At 41.3% G+C, this 24,083-nt stretch overlaps 1 protein-coding gene across 11 annotated transcripts in view; it reads right to left on the bottom strand.

Moving 5' to 3' along the window:
• Positions 1-24,083, bottom strand: part of DCLK1 (doublecortin like kinase 1) — a 374,217-nt gene that overhangs the window by 120,953 nt on the left and 229,181 nt on the right. The window lies entirely within an intron of this gene.

Raw genomic sequence — 24,083 nt, 5'->3', positions numbered from 1 at the left:
ACCAGATATCCCCGCAATAGTGTCTGGTCAAAAGCAGTTCCGTCCCTTGCACTGAATAGTTTGGTTTGTACTGAAAATTTTTCAATACCGAAATAGTACATATTAGAACTAGTGCTTTCTTCACTAACCTAACCAAACCAGTGTATTTTAATTTCAGAATGATATGAATTCACCAAAGTTCCTCCTCTATATTGGTGGGTCCTGCGCTTATTGGCGGATTTGCTTGCCTCACAGATTTACCCTGTGGGTCAGGAAACAGCCCAGAGACCTTCCCCTCTGGTAGAAGCCACAATCCAGGTCAATTCCTCCTGTGTTTGATCAGGAGTTGGGAGGTTTGGGGGGGGAACCCGGGCCCGCCCTCTACTCTGGGTTCCAGCTCAGGGCCCTGTGGACTGCAGCTGTCTAGAGTGCCTCCTGGTACAGTTGTACAACAGCTACAACTCCCTGGGCTACTTCCCCATGGCCTCCTCCCAACACCTTCTTTGTCCTCACCACCAGACCTTCCTCCTGATGTCTGATGATGCTTGTACTCCCAGCTCCTCACACGCACGTCCTCTCCTCTGGCTCCCCTTTGGCCTGACTGGGTGACCCCTTTTATAGCATCAGAGGGGCCTTAATTAGAGTCAGGTGCTTAACTGCCTCACCTAACTCTTAGCAGGTTAATTGGAGTCAGATGTTCTCATTAGCCTGGAGCAGCCCCTGCTCTGGTCACTCAGGGAACAGAAAACTGCTTATCCAGTGGCCAGTATATCTCCCTTCTACTACTCTGCTGTTCCCAACTGGCCTGGGTGTATCACAATATACACATGCTGTTCTGCCAGACTGTTGATTTGCTTCTATTATTTTAATTATTTCTAGTACTATTTTGATATGTAACTATTATTTCTATTAAAAGTTTTGTTTCAACTGTATGTAATATAATTTTGTATTTATTTCTAACAAACATTTAATCCAGAATTAAACGAATTAGGAGTGTGTTATAAAAATGTGGCTACCCCTCCTCCCCAAAATTAGCTTCACTGGAGAAGGGGTACGCCGGTAAGACAAAATGTCTCAAAAGGGGTACGCAACTGTTGTAAGTTTGGGAAACACTGCTCTAATCCATTTATAGAATACTGTTAAATGAAAAATACTGAGACTCTCAAATGCATATGAATGAAAGCTGTCACCACCTCATTAAACAAAATCTAAAAAAAAGTCACCAGCATCATCTTCCAGGTCTCCCCGTGTATCGTCTACTTTGACTGTAAGCTTCTTAAGGCAGGAATCATGTCTGTCTTGTACATATCACTGAATATGTAGTCAATGCTTAAACAGCAACACACACTGGATTTAAATATTCAGTGCATTCACTTTCAGGATGTGTTGCTGTATGTTTAACCCACACACCGCCTGGGTGTGGTGTTCTGTCCCATCTAGTGACACCAAGACCACTTAGAGAGATAAAATGAGACTGCTCTACGGCCTTAGCTAACAGCTAGTTGACTTTTAGCTCATGTGATCGAGACTCATGCACTAAACTCCAGAGGCCCCAGGTTCAATCCCGGCTGACAATGACCAGGGTATGCCAGCGTTACATATGCAGTACCTTTTTATTATACAGGTTTTATTTGTGATTCTACTGAATAAGTTATGTAATTAGGGGGAGGGGGTTGAACTGTTGTCTTAATGTAAAGCGTTTCCTCTATGTAAGGTGATATTACAGCTAAGTTGCACAGAGCTAGTTGATATTAGACAATGTTCAATTGGAGTTGGCCTCTTTCCATGAAGAGAGAATGAGTCATTACTATAATCAACAAAGCATGTTATGCCTGGCAAAGTGGTTCACAAAATTATTTCACTAGATGTCTCTATTTGTGAATTAAATATTGTTTTTTTTTTTTAATTTTTGCAGTTTGAGGCAATACTAGGCGAAGAAACAACTCTAACCCTTTAGCATATCTTCCCCTTTATTCCTAAAGCAAAGCAAATAGAAGTATAATGCCCAGATGTCTGCTCCTCCCACCAATGTCTTTGCATTTTCTCCCATAGCACCTTCTCTGAAAAGAATGCCCTCCCTGAAGTTACCCAGAAGATGACTACCCCGTCAAGATGATGGCCTGAGGATTTTACAATTAAAACTACGAGGGATGATACAGCACAACATATCTCACCAGAGTGTGATCTTACTCTGAAAAGAGTACGTAAACAATGGAAATTTCTTACTCAACAGATCTGATCATTGTGTACTCAGAGTCCTGTCACTTCCTATACACTTACAGTACTGTCTTTGCATAAGGTATACAGTTACTTATCCATGACTGCTTACATGATAAGTGACTTTTCCACTCTTGAACACATAAAATATACAAATATTTTACACCCACCTTGCACATGTGCAAGGGGAATAGCCAGGCGATAAACTGCTGAGCCATGCACGTCTCATTGCCTCATCTGCTCTGGAGCCACCTCCTTCTGGACTAACATTCCAACCCCCAGAGCAGCTTCAAACCACCACCATTTCCTGATATAATCAACCTGACATAAAAAGGTTGTCTTCTTACCCCAAATGAAGAACTTCTTCCTTAAAGATTACTCCTGCCTGAGGCCCAGTGACAGCTTTTCTATACCTTTAACATTAGATATCCTACAGCCCCACAGGACTAGAATAAGGAGCTTTATATCTTTGTAATAGGAAGATTCCCAATTTCTAAATGGGATCCAATGCTCACTTCAAGCCCTGGAAGATCCTGAGATTAAGTACTTTAAAGTTGTGGTAATTTTAGGTATAAAAACTACTGTAAATCAGTCTAGAGAGTTGGAGGTTTTTTATTTTTGTTTTCTTTTATGGCTCCCTGTAGAGCAGTGATTCAGGATAACTAAAAGTCTTAAGGCATCTGGCTTTACATATGGAGACGTGGAAAAATAGTTCTAATAAGTGTTAAAAGCTCTAAAAATAAATATTTTAACATATATTGTGGAATTTTCTGTGGTATATACAGCACACATGATAGTGTGGAATAAAGATTTCACTCATTGGAATTATGTCCATAATTCACTCATAAGTAACATGGCCATCCCACCCTCATATTGAACTTAGTTCTTATATAGCACTTTGCTTCAGTGGATCTCAAAGCACTTTACAGTCTTTAATTGTATTTATCTTCCCAAAATGCCTGTGAGGTAGGGAAGTATTAGCCCCATTTTACAGATAGGAAACTAAGACACAGAGAAGCAAAGTGACTCACCCTAAGTCACAGAGGAAGTCAGTGGCAAAGCACAGATATGAACCTCGGTCTCCCAAGTCGTAGGCTCCTGCCTTAACCTCTGGATCATCCTTCCTTTTCCTTCCATGGTCATGAAACTTCTGTATACAATACTATGTATTCTATATACACCACAGAAAATGTCACAATATTTTAAAGGAAAAAATGTTTAAGAAATATCTCAGAGCTTTTAACAGAATACCATCAGGTATTCACTGTCTATAAAAAAAACACACACAAACATGACTGAAACAGAAACCTGCAAAGTCATTATTTTCCTCTTCCCCAGTTTAATCACCTGCTGCCAAATATCCAGGTATGTTTCTGTGGAGCACACCTGCTAAACCTCTCAAATGCATCCATTGGAATGCTAGGAAGCAATGGTATCACAGTCAGTGTTGTACAGGCCAAGTAGTAAAAACATTAAACATATTTATTCTCATTCATTTATTTTTAATTCTTCTCCTCTTGCCTCTCCTTTTCCTGCACGATTTGAAGGTCATTGATAAGGGAATTCTGTGTGGGGAAAAAAAATTCTGTGCACAATATTTTAAAAATTCTGCAAATGTTGTCACTAAATAAATGTGGAGGCTCCAGCATGACAGTGGAAAGCACAGTCCACTGGCTGCATGAATGTGGGAGATCACCCTACAGCCCACCTCCCAGGACCTGGACTCAGTGGTGAGGTTGAACCCAACCCTGACACAGTGCAAGGACTGAGCATGCCCCAGAAACATCCCAGGGCCCTGCTCCTCCATGCCAGGTGTAGGCAAGCAGGGTCAGCTTGGCAGAACCAAAGAGCAGAGGGGCTTAGCATGGGGCGGATACAGGTGTGGGTTTAGAGGATTCTGTATGAGGCAATGTGGGTGTGGGCAGCTCAGAGGAGATCCGTGTGCAGGGGTATCTGGATACAAAGGGGCTTGTTGGGGGTGGGCGGGGGTGTTTCCTGGTGCCAGGGCAATGGGACACTCCAGGGGAGGTCCAGGTGAAAGTGGTTGGGGCACAGTTTGGAGGGGGGGCTCAGCAGGTGGATTCTGGGTGCTTGGGAAGTAGGCCTTGGTGGGGTGAGGATCCAGTGCAGCTGGTTGGGGCTCAGTGGGGTGGGGGACTGGGTGCAGGGGTCTCCTCAGGGTGGTCCAGGTGCAGAGGGGTGGGGCTCATCAGGGTGAGGGGTCACGTTTGAGGAGCTCAGTGGTGGGGGGTGGGCTGGATGCAGGGGATAGGACTCAGCAGGGGGGCTCCAGATGCAGGGGGTGGGACTCAGGGAGGTTTGAGTATAAGGGGTTCAGTGGGGGGTGATCTGGGTGCCTGGATGGGGGTCTGGATGCAGGGGGAGGGGCTTGGCAGGAGGTCTGGGTGCAGGGAGTGAGATTTGGTGGGTGGTCTGAATATGGGGAGACTGGATGCACAGGGGTTGGGCAGATAGGGGAGCAGCTCCCCAAACAGTAACCCCTCGCCCTGTGGCTGAGGAGGGATAGGGGCAGGAAATAGGGATGTGGTGCAGAGCCTCCTGCAGCCAGGGAGGTTTCTGGGGGTGGGTCTCATCCAGCTGTGACCATTCCTTGCAGGGGAAGAGCAAGCCCCAACCTCCCCTGCCCCTAGCCCAGGAGGGATTAGCAGCTGAGCCCAGCACATGGTAGGAGCCACCAGTCGGGGCATCCCCAGCCCTGTTCTCTCTCCCCCCACTGCAGTGATTTACCTCTCTGCCGACTGCTCCAGGTGCCCAAACTGATGCATCCATGTTGCTGGAGAGGGATATGTGACCATTCTTGTGGCTTCCCTTTGCTTCCCCGTCAAAAAGTCATTTTTCTGCAGGGAACATGAATTCTGCGCACACACAGTGGCATAGAATTCCCCCACGAGTAGACAGTGGTGTTGAATGCTGATTAAGTCCTTAGTTTATTGTTCATAATTTATTTAGTTACCAATCTTACATTATGACCAATGCTTTTTTGCATGTAAGTGGGTAAGATAACAGAGATACCAGATAACTTATCCATAGGCACCATGTGTTCAGAAACATCTAATTTTATTCAATAAATTATTTTTAAAAATAAAGTTTTGCAGATTATTTAAAAGTGTACAAGAAACTACTCTTGCAAGATAATATGGTATAGTTACACAATGACTTATTTGCAAATGCAAACATGGTTCATTTCTAGTTATTGTCCAGGTTGCAGCAAAAGCTAAAGATGAATTAGTTTGTTAGCTGAAGATAGAGTGTATATATTTTTAAAAGGAACATGAGTTATCTTTTCATCTGCTGTCAGCACAAAGGCAATGGGAAAACTTAGCCAATGACTCCCATAACTAATTACGTCTTACATTTAGAACGGCCATCAGCCATAGTTCCTACTCTCTGACAACTCATCAATGATTTAACAAGACAGAGAAGCTGCAGCTTCATTATCTGGTAATTTATTTATTCATATTTAATTACTGCATATCATAACAATTTGGAACTTTCTTGTGATGCTGGAGATGAGGAGAGGAATGAAACTATAAAACAGACTGTACTAATACATCTGTGTCACAGACCAGCAGCGATTCATTGAGCCACAAGTATATTATAGAAGTCTACAAATCTCCATGTTAAAGATGAGTGGAAATAAATGAAAAGTCTTCAAAATCCATATCATGAATGTAGGAAATTGATCTATATTCATTATATGCTGAAATCCCTATATTGGATGAACCATGAGGAGAAAAACAATGGTAGGAAAAAAGTAACTTGATAAATTTAACAGAACAAAATCTCTCCCTCAGTGGGAGGGAGAGCCGAAGGGTAAATTAATTTTGTTATGTCACATGATCTCAATCTTCCATTTTTCTCCTTACATTTTAGCAGCAAATCACATGCACAATGGGGAGAGTTTGGAAAGATAGGGAGCCAAAGCAGATTAGTATGAAATGGTAAGGAGAGGGAAGGAGGAGGAGAGTAGGAAAGCATGCTTAAATATACAAGCGCTATACATTCCTTTTCCAACAGGACCCAGTGAAGAATCTTATTAGGATAGTAAAATTATATGTTATATATATTATTAAATTTCCCCTTGAGGTAAGTGGAGATTTGTTTAATGCAATCATCCACTTTTTATTATTCAAAATCAATGTATTTCATTTTATATGAAATGTAGTCTGTAAATTATATGGAAACATCTGCAGCATTACATTAGATGTAGTAATATGTTCATTTTTAACTCACCACACATCTTCCCCATAGAGTTAATTGGGGAATCTTTCATCGTTCTAGATCTTGTACTATTGTAGTCAATAAAATATTTCTAAGTAGGTTGATACCTAACTATCTTATGGTGCCCTAGCAATTTGAAATAGAAAATGAATGCCTGTGAAAGCACTGGAATTACATCTTAAGAGTGAGCTGCTGATTTTGAAAGATTAATTTTAAACTTCATATCTTCACTTTTCCTTCTCTTGTCTTATTAACATTGGCAACATTTCTACAACCACATCACATAGCAAAAGAGACAAGAGGCATTCTTGTTTGGTTCAACTTTTCACATCTTAAATGTAGAGGACACTAATTGATTTGTGTAAGTATATCCTGTAGAGGATCCAGATCCTTCATATGAAGCTTGTCCCAAAATGTAACTACTATATGAAAGAACAGCCACATTACCCACACGTTTTCAAATTATGAGACGCCATATATTCAAAGCACAAGACCAGCCTGATTTTGGTTAAGATAGGTAATAATCCTCGAAGCCTGCAGGCCAACTTCTTAGTATTTTTGCTTCTATGTTAAATCAATTGGGTCTGTAGGAGAGGCAGAACTGTGGATCTCATCCTGGTTCTGTACAATTCTAGCCTCATTAAATAATAAAGAGAGGCTGTGGCGAGCAAAAGATTATTTTAACATTTTAATATGTGGATTTTATTCTTGTAGCATCCTGTAAAACTTCACAGGCAGGCTATCCACTCCTTCCCTCCCTTCATTTTAAATTTTTTTTTCCCTATTTTCATGTTTATTAGAACTTCTGTATCTTTTTAACTTAGGTAATTGGAGTGATTGAAAGAAACTGGCTAAATCAGTTTGTGGTGTGGTTAATTTAGTTTCATTAATATAAAGTTCCTAAATATTTTCATGATTGTTGATTCCATGAATGTCATAATTAACTAATACCTTTTCCACTTTTATAAATGTTGGAGATGGTTAAATTTTTTAAAATTGTTTAATTGTTCTTAAAAGGAAAACCCTGGTGCTGTTGCAACTTGTCATAGTTCAACTAAAGTCAATGAAGCTGTAACAATTTACACCAGCTGATGATCTGCTGCTTTGTGTTTCTTTAGGACTCTACAAAGGTTACAATAAGAAATATACTTCCTACTTTGACCACATTTCCTTAGACAGACCATTATAATATTCCAGAACAAACCTCTTCAGCTGTTTTTCCTAAAATTCTTTGTTTCAATTTTTTTTTCTTTGTGTACTCAATTGGAAACTTAAGGTTTGGGAGTGAAAGGGATAGCTCTCATTTAATGGCTATGAGTCTCCAGACATCTTTCCTCTCCAAATATTTCAAACATTTAATCTATTTTTTTTAAACTGATAGAGGTTTCACCACCATCACCGCAAGCAGACGGGTCAGGAGGTCATTCCATAACACATGGTCTGTACCAGTCCAAATGTAGAAGATGATGGGTGACAAAAACCAAATTGAAACTGAGGGACAAAAGGAAAAAAATCATTAGGAAAACATAGTGTGGGATTCTTTCCTTTACTGCAAATACATATTTTTATGTTCTCAGTTTCATGATTCTTTATACCCGTGTAGGCCCCCTTTACTAGAGGGGCCTCTGAACTTTATTGGGAGTGTTCCAGCTGGGAAGAGCCTATGTGCTGCAATCTAGTCTTCGAGATTAGAACTCCTATGATGCCTTAGGGAAAGAGTAAGACTTCTTCCAGGGAGAGCAGGCAGTGGGTGCCATTTTGGAAGAGGAGTAAGAATGTTGGTGTGGAGCTCTGTCCATATCAGGAACTGCTGCTAGGAAGCCAGAAGCTGCTGCTGAGAGGCTGCTGGGGCTCTGATTGAGCAGGGAACTTCAGAGGTGGTTGGTGGCTTCACAGGAGCCAGGGGAGAAACTATTGCTGTGCCTAGAGCTGACTGAGGTGGGCCTGCAATGAAGGAACTATGAGTAACCCCAACTCTTGTTTGGGAAAGTACTTGCAAAGGAAAGGGCAAAGCAGAGAGTCTAAGTCTGAGGAGAGACAGAGTGATCTTCCCATCTAACCAGGACCCAGAGCTGCTGACATTTGGTGGGGCCAACTCCAGTCGTCAGAGGGGGTGTGAAGCTTGTTGCCTTGGCTGGACTGATACACAGAAGCAAAAGAGTGCTGTCTCCAGCTTCAGATCTTCACGCATGCCCATGCAAGCATCTAGGACTCTGATATTCAGAGGAGTGTACACTCTGGGATGGGGTAAATGGTGGCAGTGTAAATGCCAGTTTGAGAAGTTTCATTTATCACTGTATACTATATTTGTTAATTGATTTTATTTAACTGCCCCCTATGGATTTAAATTAGTAATCACATTTAAACTTAGTCTGTTATACCCTGTTTCTTTAAGTTAAGTAAAGGTGTGTTAACTCTAATTAATAATTTGTGGCATAGGTCTAACTCAAAAATACCAAATATAAAAAATATACATCCAATATACTTAAATTAATTATTATCATCATCAGAAGAGGTTTATTCCTGGAGGTTCCCAAGGCACGCCATTGAGTGTATACAGGGGCCAGTCAGACGGAGGCACCGCCAGTTTTAACTTCCTTTAGGAGTAAAGGGCCTGCAGCAGACGAGTGGATAGAAGATTCTCACCTGCCCAACATCACAACTGGGATACTCAGGATCTCTTTTAATGTCAACAACATCAGGCGCCCAGGCACACACGTGAGTGTTACCTGCTTCCGAATTACCCAGGGAGGAAAAGGGGGGTTACATCTGATATAAATTTTCATCAGTAAGAGTTAAAGGACACCAAATGTGTATTGAATATATATTTGTATTGAAGCCCTCTACACCAACGTTCCACACAAAGATGGACTACAAGCCGTCAGGAACAGTATCCCCGATAATGTCACGGCAAACCTGGTGGCTGAACTTTGTCCTCACCCATAACTATTCCACATTTGGGGACAACATATACCTTCAAATCAGCAGCACTGCTATGGGTACCCGCATGGCCCCACAGTATGCCAACATTTTTATGGCTGACTTAGAACAACGCTTCCTCAGCTCTCATCCCCTAACACCCCTACTCTACTTGCACTACATTAATTACATCTTCATCATCTGGACCCATGGAAAAGAAGCCTTTGAGGAATTCCATCATGATTTCAACAATTTCCACCCCACCATCAACCTCAGTCTGGACCAGTTCACACAAGAGATCCACTTCCTGAATACTACAGTGCTAATAAGCGATGGTCACATAAACACCACCCTATACCGGAAACCTACTGACCGCTATACTTACCTACATGCCTCTAGCTTTCATCCAGGCCACACCATTCGATCCATTGTCTACAGCCAAGCTCTACGATACAATCGCATTTGCTCCAACCCCTCAGACAAAGACAAACACCTACAGGATCTCTATCAAGCATTCTTACAACTACAATACCCACCTGCTGAAGTGAAGAAACAGATTGACAGAGCCAGAAGAGTATCCAGAAGTCACCTACTACAGGGCAGGCCCAACAAAGAAAGTAACAGAACACCACTAGCCGTCACCTTCAGCCCCCAACTAAAACCTCTCCAGCGCATCATCAAGGATCTACAACCTATCCTGAAGGACAATCCATCACTCTCACAGATCTTGGGCGACAGGCCAGTCCTTGCTTACAGACAACCCCCCAACCTGAAGCAAATACTCACCAGCAACCACACACCACACAACAAAAACACTAACCCAGGAACCTATCCTTGCAACAAAGCCCGTTGCCAACTCTGTCCACATATCTATTCAGAAGATACCATCATAGGACCTAATCACATCAGCCACGCCATCAGGGGCTCGTTCACCTGCGCATCTACCAATGTGATATATGCCATCATGTGCCAGCAATGCCTCTCTGCCAGGTACATTGGCAAAACCAGACAGTCTCTACGTAAAAGAATAAATGGACACAAATCAGACGTCAAGAATTATAACATTCAAAAACCAGTTGGAGAACACTTCAGTCGCCCTGACCACTTGATTACAGACCTAAAAGTCGCAATATTACAACAAAAAAACTTCAAAAACAGACTTTAACGAGAGACTGCTGAATTGGAATTAATTTGCAAATTGGACACTATCAAACTAGGCTTAAATAAAGATTGGAAGTGGATGGGCCATTACACAAAGTAAAACTATTTTCCCATGCTAATCCCTGCCCCCCCTCCAGTTCCTTACATCCCCTTGTCAATTGCTGGAAATGGGCCATTTTCATAACCACTACAAACAGTTCTTTTTCTCTCCTGTTGAAATAGCTCATCTTAACTGATCACCCTCCTTATAATGTGTATGGTAACACCCATTGTTTCAACGAGTCCTGTGGCACCTTATAGACTAACAGACTAACAGCTTTCACCCACGAAAGCTCATGCTCCAAAACATCTGTTAGTCTATAAGGTGCCACAGGACTCTTTGCTGCTTTTACAGATCCAGACTAACATGGCTACCCTTCTGATACTTGACCCATTGTTTCATGTTCTCTCTATATACATCTTCCTACTGTATTTTCCACTACATGCATCTGATGAAGTGGGTCTGTAGCCCACGAAAGCTTATGCTCAAATAAATTTTTTAGTCTCTAAGGTGCCACAAGAACTCCTGTTCTTTTTGCGGATACAGACTAACGTGGCTGCTACTCTGAAACCTATTGAATATATGTAATTTTGGCACTAAAAGGATTAATGCCTCAAAATAAGGTACTTGTGAAGAGAATGGCCTCCTCTTCTGCTTCCCTCTACATTTCCTGGTCCTAGACATTTTGAAGCCTCAATTCAGCAAGCAGTACCTCAGTGTCTCCTCCTCCCCCATATCCTGCAGGAAGTAAAAGTGGCCCTCCTACACTTCTATTGGCATGCGTATATACTGGAGTGTTAAACATACAGAATATATTCAGAGGAGCTGTGTATATGTCTCATCATGACTACATACCCAATCATTCGCAACTGCTGTTACAGAAGACTTCTGAAAAAGCATTTCACATCCACAAAATACAGAAACATTTCATGATCAATCATGTCCTAAGAAATACTAAATAATTCAGTTCTGCGACTCAAGTTTACATCATCACATTTAAACTGAAAGCTTTTTGGTATCAGAATTTTTTGTCAGTAAAGCACTATTCACTGTGATAGTGCAGTATCCCCTTACAAATGCAAAACACATTATTGAGATTATTAAAGGAGGAGTTAGTACTGCTGCCTATAGTTAGGGTTGCCTGATACTTTAAAACAGTGGCGCTCAACCTTTCCAGACTACTGCACCCCTTTCAGGAATCTGATTTGTCTAGTCTACCCCCCCAAGTTTCACCTCTCTTAAAAGCTACTTACTTACAAAATCAGACACAAAAATACAAAAGTGTTATAGCCACACTACTACTGAAAAAATTGCTTACTTTTCATGTTTACCACAGAATTATAAAATAAATCAATATTGTACTTACATTTCAGTGTATAGTATTGAGCAGTATAAACAAGTCATAGTCTGTATGAAATTTTAGTTTGCACTAACTTTGCTAGTGTTTTGTACACACACACACACATACACAAAATACCCTGTCCCCAACTGCTCCTCTACTAGCTATTTTTAAATTCTTCCCCCCGTTCCACCTGTCCATATTGCCATATGACCTCATTCACTTGCCTATTTCCATACCTTATTTCTACTTGTTTCTTTCCCCATCACAGACCATAAACTGACTGAGCAGGTTACAGCAATGGGTTGTAAAAGCAAATATATTAACTAGTTAATTTGGAGATGCCCTCAACAATGCCAAGTGTTGAGGGTCAAAAGGAACCAGCATGGGATTTGTTGGGGGTCATGGCTTCTCCCCAGGATCTCTAGGCAGTGCAAGACATTCTCCATTGCAACTTCATGCTAGGCCTGTTCATTTCATCTCTCCATGCGGGGGGGGGGGGGGGAATACAGGACTATTTCAAAATAAACATGAAGTTATTACAAGATATGGAATAAAATGTACCAGTATTTATCCCACTGGAATCAATAAGCTCTGGTTATCTTAAAACTGAAATATTTGATGAAATCTTAGTGATCAAATACAAGCAAGATCCAGAGGAAAAAAATCTACTGGGTTTTCAAATACATACAGGACTTGTATATTTTTGTTTCTTTTTCTCTTCATTATGGGGTCTACGCATCACATGCAACTTAAAGAAAATTAGGCCACTATCAATTAATTCACTTCCAAAAAGCTCCTTTAGGAAATGGAAAAGAGCACAGGTGAGCCACCATCTTCATCAGGATGACTGTATGTGAACAGTGACAATAAATGGGGAAAAGGTAGCGACTGTGACAGACCTAGAAATATCAGAGGGGTAACCATGTTAGTCTGGAGCTGTAAAAGCAGCAAAGAGTCTTGTGGCACCTTATAGACTAACAGACGTATTGGATGCATCCGACGAAGTGGGTATTCACCCACAGAAGCTCATTCTCCAATGTGTCTGTTAGTCTATAAGGTGCCACAGGACTCTTTGCTGCTTTTACAGACCTATAAATGTTTATTCTGTCTCCCTAGGCATTTCTAATGAAGTATTGTGCACCATCTTAGTACGAGGTCTGACAGCAGTTCTACTTGTAATGATAAATGCACTTCCAGTGTGTGAGGAGACTGTTTAAACTTTTTAAAATGGAATTTTGGGATTAAGGATAAAAACCTCTACTCTCTAGTATGTACCTAGCCGGAGGCTGTCCTTAATCAGTGGGTAAATGTATTTTTTTTAAAGCATTTACTGCTATATTTGAAAGATCTACTTCCTTTGTCACACATACTGCCTTTGTCTACTTTCTTTGCTGAACTGATTATTCTGAATTGTCCATTACTGTGTCCTGTAATCCATAGCACAAGCAAAAGGGATAAGCAACAACAGCAGCAAAGATTGAACATGGGGGCAGATCCTCAACTTGAGTAAATTGTCATAGCTCCATTGACGGAACTATGAAAAATGACATCAGCAGAGGATCTTCCCCCAAGCATTTATTTAGGCACTCTACTCTGAGTTTTGTATCAGAAGAGTTCAGAACTGGAAATAATATGTAGACAAAAACAAAAAGGTGCCAGTGGTGGTGAAGGAAAAGCAAGTGAGGTTGTCTCACCCTCCAAGCTTACACACACTTCTCACTGCATGACGGACATTTTTGCAACTAGACCAAAGGGTAGTTAAATGCATGTGTGCGTGTAATCTTTTAAATGATCTGTAAAATATGCATGGTGCTATCCATACTCTCAGTCCCTGCCCTAAAGTTCCTGCGATCTAGGAAGACAAGCAATATATGATGGTGGAGAGAGGGATGCAAAAATACATACAGTTTTCATATATATTACATAGATCAGTGTTTCATACAGAGTGGATAGCATAGAAGGTCATGGAAAAAATGGGCAAATAGGGTGTCAAGGCTAGTACTTCTTGTAGTAGTACAGGGGGTAATATAAGAGATAGTAAGTAGGAAGGCACACAGTTGTAGAGCACCTTATAGGCCTTTTAAAATAGAATATATATTGTAATATGGCTTAGGATAGTGTACGTCCTATGTGATCAGTTGAGAATGTCCATAAGTTTCCCTTCTGATCTGGAAAAAGAAATATTCTCTCTCAAGAGGGCCGTGACACAGCTAACGTGTTAAGGCAGAGTATCTCATCAATAAAGGACATTCCATAGCAGAAACTGTGTCCAAAGATACACTCATTTCCATGCTTGTCATTAGAGAAGAGAACATATGTTTCAGGGAACTTGGACTCGTGAAAAGGCAGAAATGCTAGTGATGAGATGTCATCCAATTACTCATAAGTATATAGCTACTTTAGTCTGGTATATCATCATGTAAAGCTGGCATATGGACCTTGATCAACTAATACCTGTTTACCAATCTATGAGATTCCCTTTTAGTAAGTTCCTCAGGTCAAAACCAAATGTGGCAATATGCTGGGAGCAGCCTATAAAATATGTTAAGTAGAAATTAGGCTTTGGTTTAAGTTGGCATAAGTGTAGAAGAGTGTGGAAAATTGAGGTTGCTAGATTGAAAAAGGTTAGAAGTCAGTTGAAGACAGTAAGATGGGAAAATTGAAGATAGCAAGGACATGACCCAAGGTTATGTTCTGGTTATAACTGGTTTTATCAGGGGTTTTAAAATCATAATACACTAGCCAGTTATAGAAACTAAAATGATTGCTGTTGTGGTATTGTTAGAAAGGACCTACAGTAAGTAATCTTTCAGGGGATCCTCCTTAAATTCTAGGAGTTGTTTATTACTGGTAGTTTTTTACTTCCACTTTAGTTTTTGCAACAGAAAAGTTAGTTGAAATTGGATATTGGCTGATAAACTACTGCTAACAAAGCAGTCTGACTCATATCAGGATAAAAATGAAAGAATGGGTACAGAGATTTGAGGAAGTGCTTTTAGCACTATAATGGGGTGTTCACTGCACATCACTCCTGAAAGAGAAAGGATGCTGAGAAAGGGCCAATTAGTGTGACAGGTCACACAAGAGGGACTTAGACTGGAGAAGCAACACCTGACTGGAAGATGAAGTTCATCCTCGGGGAAGGGACGGAGCAGGAGGCAGGGCAAAGGTGTTTGAGTTTATGAGATTAGATAGCTGACAACTCTAGTTGGAACCCAGAGTAGTGGGCAGGCCCATGTTTCCCTGCCAGCCACTGACATAGTGCCAGTGCCTGGAGAGCGGGTCCAATGAGACACTGTACCATGGAGGGGCAAACCTATAATGACTTGGCTGGAGGGCCGAGCCATGAAGAGGAAGCTGCAGCTTCTGGAGAGAGAGAGGGGCCGCAGGGTGAGAGAGAGGACAATGAATTGAGACTGCAAGGGGAGGCATTGGACTTGGAAGAGAGCTAAGCCCCAGAACAGGTAGGACACACCATCACTGGCACATGAAGAGCTGGAAAGTGTTTTAGCAATTTAAAAAGAGGACTGGAATCCTTAGCTCTGTTAGCCACCTATCCAACTAAATTGCTCTGTGGCCTTGAATAAATTACTTACCTTAACCTGTTACCCATCTGTAAAATTGAGCACAGTACTAACCTATTTCACAGTGATGGCTGCTTAATATTTGGAAAATGCTCCAAGTTATTTTTATGAAAACGGCAATGAGTGGAAAGGCTTTATAAAAATGTGAAAAGGTATATGAGTAAAAAAATCTTCAAGTGCTGACATGACTTAAGAGTCTATATTCTGCTGATTTGCAATGAGACTTAGGCTTCTAAGTCACATATTACTTTTTCAAAATGTTACTTTATCTTCTCTCTATATATTCTATTCTCCTATATGTTTTTTTTAAATAGCAAAAGGATATATTGTATCAAATTTAAAAGAGCGAATTTTAAAAGCTGTTTATTTAAGTAAGTACCAACAGTACATGGCATAAATTGCAGGAAAGTGTGGGGGTTTTTTGGAACAAGATTCTATTTCTCAAATAGTAAAAGGCACTCAAGTTAAGCTAACAGCAGTCACACTTATAGAGGTGCTGAGTACCTGCAGCTCCTACTGACTTTTAGCAGCTCTGAAAAAATAAGTCATAGTTGTTCACGGTCCACCTACTGTGCCTATTTTTATTTTTTTAAAGGAAGATGTTCACTCATAGCTTTGTAGACTTTTGTCAAAGTAAGATTTTAAACTAACTTCAGATTTGTCTATGGCATGAAAATCAGATGTCTTGGAATATTGATAACGGTCATGGGCATTTAGATAATCTCTTCTTTAATGAGACCTAATATGAGCCTAGTTGGAGATTAGACCTTTATTTCCCCTCTTCCCTCACATGGTCCCTTATTGAAGCTAGGCCATTAATTTAAAATAAAATACATTAGGGACCACATTCTTGCCAATCCTTTCCGCAGGGTCATTTTATCCTGGCCTAATGATTGATCCAAGAGATTACAGACCTTGCTGCCCCGACAGTTCTGGTCTGTGTCACCCACACAAGATGCTCATGCAAAGATGCACCTGTGCGACTGATATGGATTTTTTTTTCTTGCTTGTAGTTTCAAGAAACAATTAATTAGGTGTGCATTTGTGTGTAACGTAGTTGTTGGTAAGGGTGATGAAACACTTAAAATATCATTGAGAAATGAAGACAGTACAAAAATGACGATAAAAGCATTTTTTCACCTTAAGAAACCACTCTTGTGCATGTGTCCGTTGCCTGCTAGTTGGCATTCCCAGCAAATAAGATTATGTAATGTACCTCCAGGGATTCAGAATATTGGGAAGTCAAAGTTTCCATTTACTGCCTCAGATCTGCCTATAATATGGCTAATGAAAGTCAGTGCCAGGCAGTGGTATTTGATGAATACAGACATGAAACTAAGCTGTCTAAAAAAATAAAACCACCTATCAATCTAATAACCACTGGGATAGGAATCCTGCTCACCTTCAGCTGAAAAGAACAGAAAGGATGACAGGTATATGTGCTGTTCTTGTTTTCTTTTTAAATATTAGGGATTTTGAATGATATTGACAATTCTTCAATATACAGTATTATTTGTTAAGCACCCAGAATATACTAAATAGTGTAGCAAGACACAAATACTGAAGACTCTCTCTGTCCTAAAGAGTCTAGAAGATGGATACAGAAAGGGAAGACATGATGAAAGATCTATATGAAGGAGTTACCTTATGGGTTTTTTATGTTATAATTGTATTACAAAAAATAACCTCATACCCCAATATTATAATTATTATTATAGGATAAAAAGGGTCTAATCAGTACATTGTAAACAGCTGCCTAAGGTTGCTCAAAATACCAAAGCCCACAGTATCCTCATGAATTTAGGGAGTGGGTGTCCCAGGGCTGCTTTTAAATCCAATATGATACGTTTTCCTAAATACTATCTGGCTCGGGAAATTAATTGTTACTGTAATTTGTTATAGCTAAACAGACATGAGTCAGCCTGGCAATGGTTCAAAAGTGGGATATTGGGATAAATGTGGCTTTTCAAAGATTAAAAGCAAAATATTTGAATCTTTATATAGAATATTTACCAGCACCCTAAACCAGGGCTGGCCTTTCCATGAGGCGAACTGAGGCAGCTGCCTCAGGTGCCAGACTGGTGGGGGTAGGAGGATGCCACTAGGACCAAGAGTGTAGAAAATTGTGCCTTCTGCTGGTGCATATGTATTTTCTCTGCTCTAGATGCACAGAGATGGTGGAGTGCTGTGCTGGAGGAAGGAGGGCACAAGAGACATAACAGGCAGGCAAGAGAACAGATGAGAAGGAACACCAGAAAGCAGCAGGAGCTGCAGGGAGAGAGAGAGGAGGAGGAGCCTCTTATGTACCTCTCTAGCACCCCCAGGAGCCTGGACTGATTAATACCAGCTTCTCAGGGAGCTTCCTGTTTCCTGCTTCTTCCCTGAACCCACTTGAGGAGAACAGGCAGTCAGCTGAAGAAGTAGGAGCCAGTTAGGCCCTTAAGATGCTGATATCTTCCCTCACTCAGGCCCCGCTACCAGCCTGCTTATTTATCCCCTTCAATTGAGTGTTGAGAGCAACTATAGCTGCCACAGAACAGCAGTCATGAGTGAAAAAAACAAACAAACATGCCCCTCTGGGGCAGCATTCAAAAAAAGAAAGAAAGCTTTTCTATCTAAGCAGGAAGGAGCTCTCCTGAGATACATAGACACAAATGTTCACGGTGAGCCTTCCGGCCCCAGTGAGGATGTAAGTGGTGAGGAGATGCCTGATCTTCCAGTTAGTCAGAGTGCAGGTGACCTGGCAGCTACTGCAGCATCCATATCTCCATCTCAAATGGATGTAACCATGCACATTCCTGAAGAAAAGTGTAGATCAGAGAAGAGTGTGGTGGAGGCACAAGAAACAGCTGTTGCTGAGTTTCAAAATGAGATCATACAGTTACTGGCAACAAAAGTCAAACAGAAGATTGTGGGAGATCTGAAGTCAGCAAGATATTACTCTGTTATTCTGGACTGCACACCTGACATCAGTCATACGGAACAAATGATTTTAATGGTGCATTCTGTAACAACAACAGAACCTAGTGAAAACGTCCTTGCAATGGAGACTGTCAGAGAGCATTTTCTAGAATTTATTGACATTGATGATACTATAGGAGCTGGTCTGACAAATGTGCTTCTTAAAAAGCTAAAAGATACGGGAATTGTGATGGCTGACACGAGAGGTCAGGGCTATGCTAATGGTGCCAACATGAGAGGAAAGAACAGAGGAGTGCAGACATGGATCCGAGAGTTAAACCCTCAGGCTTTTTTTTGTTCCATTACGTTCTCATTCATTGAACTTGGTGGACAGTGATGCAGCATCAGCTTCTAGTGAGGCTGCTGAATTTTTTAATGTAATTCAAAGCATCTATGTATTTTTCTCTGCATCAACTCATCAATTGCAAATTTTTAAGCAACATCTGGGAACATCGTCTCTAACACTGAAACCACATGATGGGAAAGTCGAGTGGAGGCAATAAAGCCTATCAAACACCAAATGGAGAAGACAGATGATGCCATAGTTGCCATTATGGAGGATAATGCTATGACAGGAACTGTGCGTGAGAGAACAGTGGCAGAGGGAAATTGAATCATCAGAAATTTACATAATTTCAAATTTCTGTGTGTCTTAGTGTTGTGGCATGATATATTGTTTGAGGCAGTGTTGACACATGATGACATGCGCGATATTGATGCGAGTGAATTAGGTGATGAACGGAAAGCCCTTTCAAGATACACTCCAGCAGGATCAACTACAAAGGCTGTTCTGGAATATATGAGCACAAATAAGATGACCACTCTCTTTCCAAATGCTTTTGTTGCTCTGCGCATACTTCTAACACTTCCTGTAACAGTTGCCAGTGGAGAACGCAGCTTCTCCAAGCTGAAGTTAATAAAAACACATCTACGCTCCACAATGACAAAGGAGAGGCTGGTCGGCCTTGCAACCATCTCAACAGAGCATAAGCTGGCCCAGACTGTGGACCTTCAGGAAGCAGTTCAAATCTTTGCAACCAAGGCGGCATGGAAAGCACCACTTTGATTATTCAAACAGATAAAAATGCCAGTGTTTACTATTCAGACAAGAAAAGTTACATTTGCTGTTCAGGAATTTGAAAGTGAAGTGTTACTTAAAATGTTTGAACCAGGCATTTTAAGTTGTTAGTTCTCCTTTATTGGGGTAGGTAGCAGAGCAGTACCATGAGAGGAGTAGAACAGGAAGAAGGCAGAATTGAGACCTTTCAAAATTTTGGCCCAAGCGAGGGGACGTGGGGGGGGGTCATTTGAGCTCCCTGCCTCAGGTGCCAAAATGTTGTGGGCCAGTCCTACCCTAAACACTTATTGGGGAGCATTCAGTCCTACATTTGAATAAAAAGAAATGCTAAAGAACTTCAAGTTGGAAAATACTTGATAAGCTAGGCAAACCCCAAGTTACAGGCACCCCAAAAAAACATTTCTTATAATGCATCTCTAAGAGCTATGTCCTTCAGTTAAGCAGAGATGTTAGAGGCATTACTTTCAGGTTTAAGGATGAGATCATCAGTAAGACTGACAACACCATCTAAAAATGCAAAGGAAATGTTCATTTTCCTGCAGTATGAGCAACCAGATTAGGAAGAGGAATGAAAGACATTTGGTGCCAATACTAATTGTCTTTGCTTTAAAGAAGGGTACACAGTGTCAGGGATTCTAACTCTTACCAAATGTCTTTATAATGTATGGAAATATGTTCTTTTTCTTCATGGGTCTCCTACATAATCTTTCCCACACAGCAAGAGACATTTTACAAATTAACTTAGCCTTTAGTATACAGACAGGTATTAAACCTTCTGGACTGACCAGTGCCTAAGGAGCCTGGGTAGGATCTGTTGTCAGATGAAGGGAAGATTGGGTTTACTCTTGTAGGCACAGCACATCCTGACTGCATCTGCTTCCTTTGAGCCAGGTACCTCCCCTGGACTGTGACAAAATGGGGAGCAGCAGAGTCCCAACACCATCCATGGTGGCTGGGAGCCACGGAGGGCCCTGCCACCCACAGCGGCCAGGAGCTACTCAGCTCAGAGCCCCTAGCTGCCTGCTGCAGCTGGAACCGCAAGGTCCTCCCAGCAGCTTGGGGCTTTCAGGGGTCCCCACCTCCTTGAGCAGCCAATGTACCCCAGAGCTCTCTGCCACTGCAGGCGGTGGGGGGGGGGGGAACACTGCAACTCCCAGCTGCCAAGGGCTGAAGTCACGGAGGACTCTGGAAGTCACCACATGAGAGAAAGGTTCGTCTGCATATTGTGCCTGGGATCAGAGAGAGCCAGAAGGAATAGCTGAAAATGTGTGTCTGATCTTGGAAGAAAACTGGGGAGAGGTTTTTTGGGATGGGGTGCTGTTTGAAAAAACCTCTCTTGATGATGTGAGCACAAGTAACTGTTTCCTGCTATTTGATTCCCTCTGCATTCAGACACACAGGATTTAGTATGCACTTTGTAAATAAACAAAGGATAAATCTAAAACACCACAAGTATGTAGGGACAAAATTAGAAAGGCCAAGGCACAAAACTAAATCAAACTAGCTAGAGACATAAAGGGTAACAAGAAAACATTCTACAAATACATTAGAAGCAAGAGGAAGACCAAGGACAGAGTAGGCTCTTTACTCGATGTGGGGGGGAATAACAGAAAATCTGGAAATAGCAGAAGTACTTAATGACTTCTTTGTTTTGGTTTTCACCAAGAAGGTTGGTGGTGATTGGACATCTAACATAGTGAATGCTAGTGAAAATGAGGTAGGATCAAAGACTAAAATAAGAAAAGAACAAGTTAAAAATTACATAGACAAATTAGATGTCTTCAAGGTCGCCAGGGCCTGATGAAATGCATCCTAGCATACTCAAGGAGCTGACTGAGGAGCTATCTGAGCCATTAGCTATTATCTTTGAAAAGTCAGAGAAGACAGGAGAAATTCCAGAAGACTAGAAAAGGGCAAATATAGTGCCCATCTATAAAAAGGAAAATAAGGACAACATGGAGAATTACAGACCAGTCAGCTTAACTTCCGTACCCAGAAAGATAACGGAGCAGATAATTAAGCAATCAATTTGCAAACATCTAAAAAATAATAAGGTGATAAATAACAGTCAGTGTGGATTTGTCAAGAACAAATCGTGTCAAACCAACCTGATAGCTTTCTTTGACAGGGTAACAAGCCTTGTGGATAGTGAGGAAGCTGTAGACATGGTATATCTCAACTTTAGTAAAGCTTTTGACATGGTCTCTCATGACCTTTTCATAAACAAACTACTGAAATGCAATCTAGATGGAGCTACTAATAAGGTGGGTGCAAAACTGTTTGGAAAACCATTCCCAGAGAGTAGTTATCAGTGGTTCACAGTCATGCTGGAAGGGCATAATGAGTGGGGTCCCGTAGGGATTAGTTCTGTTTCTGTTCAATATCTTCATCAATGATTTAGATAATGGCATAGAGAGCACACTTATAATGTTTGCAGATATCAAGCTGGGAGGGGTTGTAAGTGGTTTGGAGGATAGGATTAAAATTCAAAATGATCTGGACAAACTGGAGAAATGGTTTGAAGTAAATAGGATGAAATTCAATAAAGACAAATGCAAAGTACTCCACTTAGGAAGGAACAATCAGTTGCACACATAGAAAATGGGAAATGACTGCCTAGGAAGGGCTACTGTGGAAAGGGATCTGGGCGTCATAGTGGATCACACGCTAAATATGAGTCAGTGTAACACACTGTTGCAAAAGAACAAAAACAAACGAGAACATCATTCTGGGATGTATTAGCAGGAGTGTTGTAAGCAAGACACGAGAAGTAATTCTTCTGCTCTATTCCGTGCTGATTAGGCCTCAACTGGAGTATTGTGTGGAAAGATGTGGACAAATTGGAGAGAATCTAGAGAAGAGTAACAAAAATGATTAAAGGTCTAGAAAACATGGCCTATCAGGGAAGATTGAAAAAAGTGGGTTTGTTTAGTGTGGAAAAGAGAAGACGGAGATGGAACATGGTAACGGTTTTCAAGTACATAAAAGGTTGTTACAATGAGGAAGGAGAAGAATTGTTCTTCTTAATCTCTCAGGATAGGACAAGAAGCAATGGGCTTAAATTTCAGCAAGGGAGGTTTAGGTTGGACATTAGGAAAAACTTCCTAACTGTCAGGGTGGTTAAGCGCTGGAATAAATTGCCTAGGGAGGTTGTGGAATCTCCAACATTGGGGATTGTTAAAATCAGATTAGACAAACACCTGTTAGGGATGGTCTATATAATACTTAGTCCTGCCATGAGTGCAGGGGACTGGACTAGATGACCTACTGAGGTCCCTTCCAGTCCTATGATTCTATGAAAACTGCTAATATCTGAGTATCACCAATTTCTACTCCTAACTGGAACATCAAACTTTGATTATCTGCTCAGCTCAAAAAGGGGCAACAGTGATATTTATTGTGTTCCAGACCTCCAGAATAATAACCAGTATTTACATATCAGCTGATCCCATTGTGAATTGTGATAGCCCATTTCCTCACCTCTCATCTATTTAATGGATAGTAAGGTGTGAGTGAGAGAGAGCGTGCACAACACCATGCGAAGTCAGTGACAGAAGGAAACTACCCCACATACACCTGGCTTCACTGAATCTGTTCTTCGGTAAGAGTGCAACCCCTGAAACCTCCAAGGTGGGGGTCTTTGTCTGGTCTAATGGGGAAAAAGGGTAGTGACTCCTTTAAGGGTACTCTCCCTCCCTCAGGGGTCAGGAGAGTGGGACAGAAAGAAAAGAAAGAGAAGACATTACCTGCAAGAGTGGGTGAACCAATGGAGCTCAGGTAAGCTATTTCAGTTTGCACACCAAGGAGAGGCTATATAAACCTTGCTCCTCCAGCTTGAGCCCCCTCTCATGCCCAGATTAGTAGCCAAGGTACTTGCTGGCACCTTCTTGTGGCAGGTGTACAGTGCAGATATTTGTTCCACAGGCAATCTGGAATTGGAAGTAGATTTAGGAGAAGTCTAAATACGGTGAGGATTGGGATTGGGACTCGGGCTCCAAATGTCTGGTACAGCAAAACCAGTACCCTAATCCTTATACAAGAGGTCCCAGCAGTAGGGCTGGGATCAGGTGTGGAAAGCTGTGTGGCTGACAGCAACCTCGCACCAGGTGGAAATGATTAAGGAAGGAATCATGACCTGCACTGTATGAGTTATTGCTGGATAGTTCCCAGAAGAGTTACGTAATAAAGTTACAGCCTAATTAAACCATCTCCCTTGAATCTTGTCTTTCTTTACATGTGTCCAAGACAATTCCTCCTCACAGACCATGTGTCTTCATTAGAAACTCCCTTGCCTTGTTTTTCTGCTGGTAATCAGTCACAGTTCTAAATGATTAGAGGAGATATTTTTTCTTCTATTTTACAGTGCCAGAACAAGATACTCAGGAGATTTAAATTCCTTTGCTTTTTAATCACCCTCCCCTTGCTAATGAGTAGCAACCCTGCACCTTCCTCATATCAGCAAAAAAAGAGGCAGTCACAGGTTCTTCCCCCATCTTGCTTCAATCCATTTCAAGACTCTACAGGACTTTCCTTCCATAAAACAAGTGTTATAATTTCTCC

Source organism: Mauremys mutica, chromosome 1, assembly GCF_020497125.1.
Source record: "Mauremys mutica isolate MM-2020 ecotype Southern chromosome 1, ASM2049712v1, whole genome shotgun sequence".
NCBI lineage: Eukaryota > Metazoa > Chordata > Testudines > Geoemydidae > Mauremys > Mauremys mutica.
The sequence above is the reverse complement of the archived record's forward strand: the minus strand, read 5'-3'. Positions and strand labels throughout refer to the sequence as shown.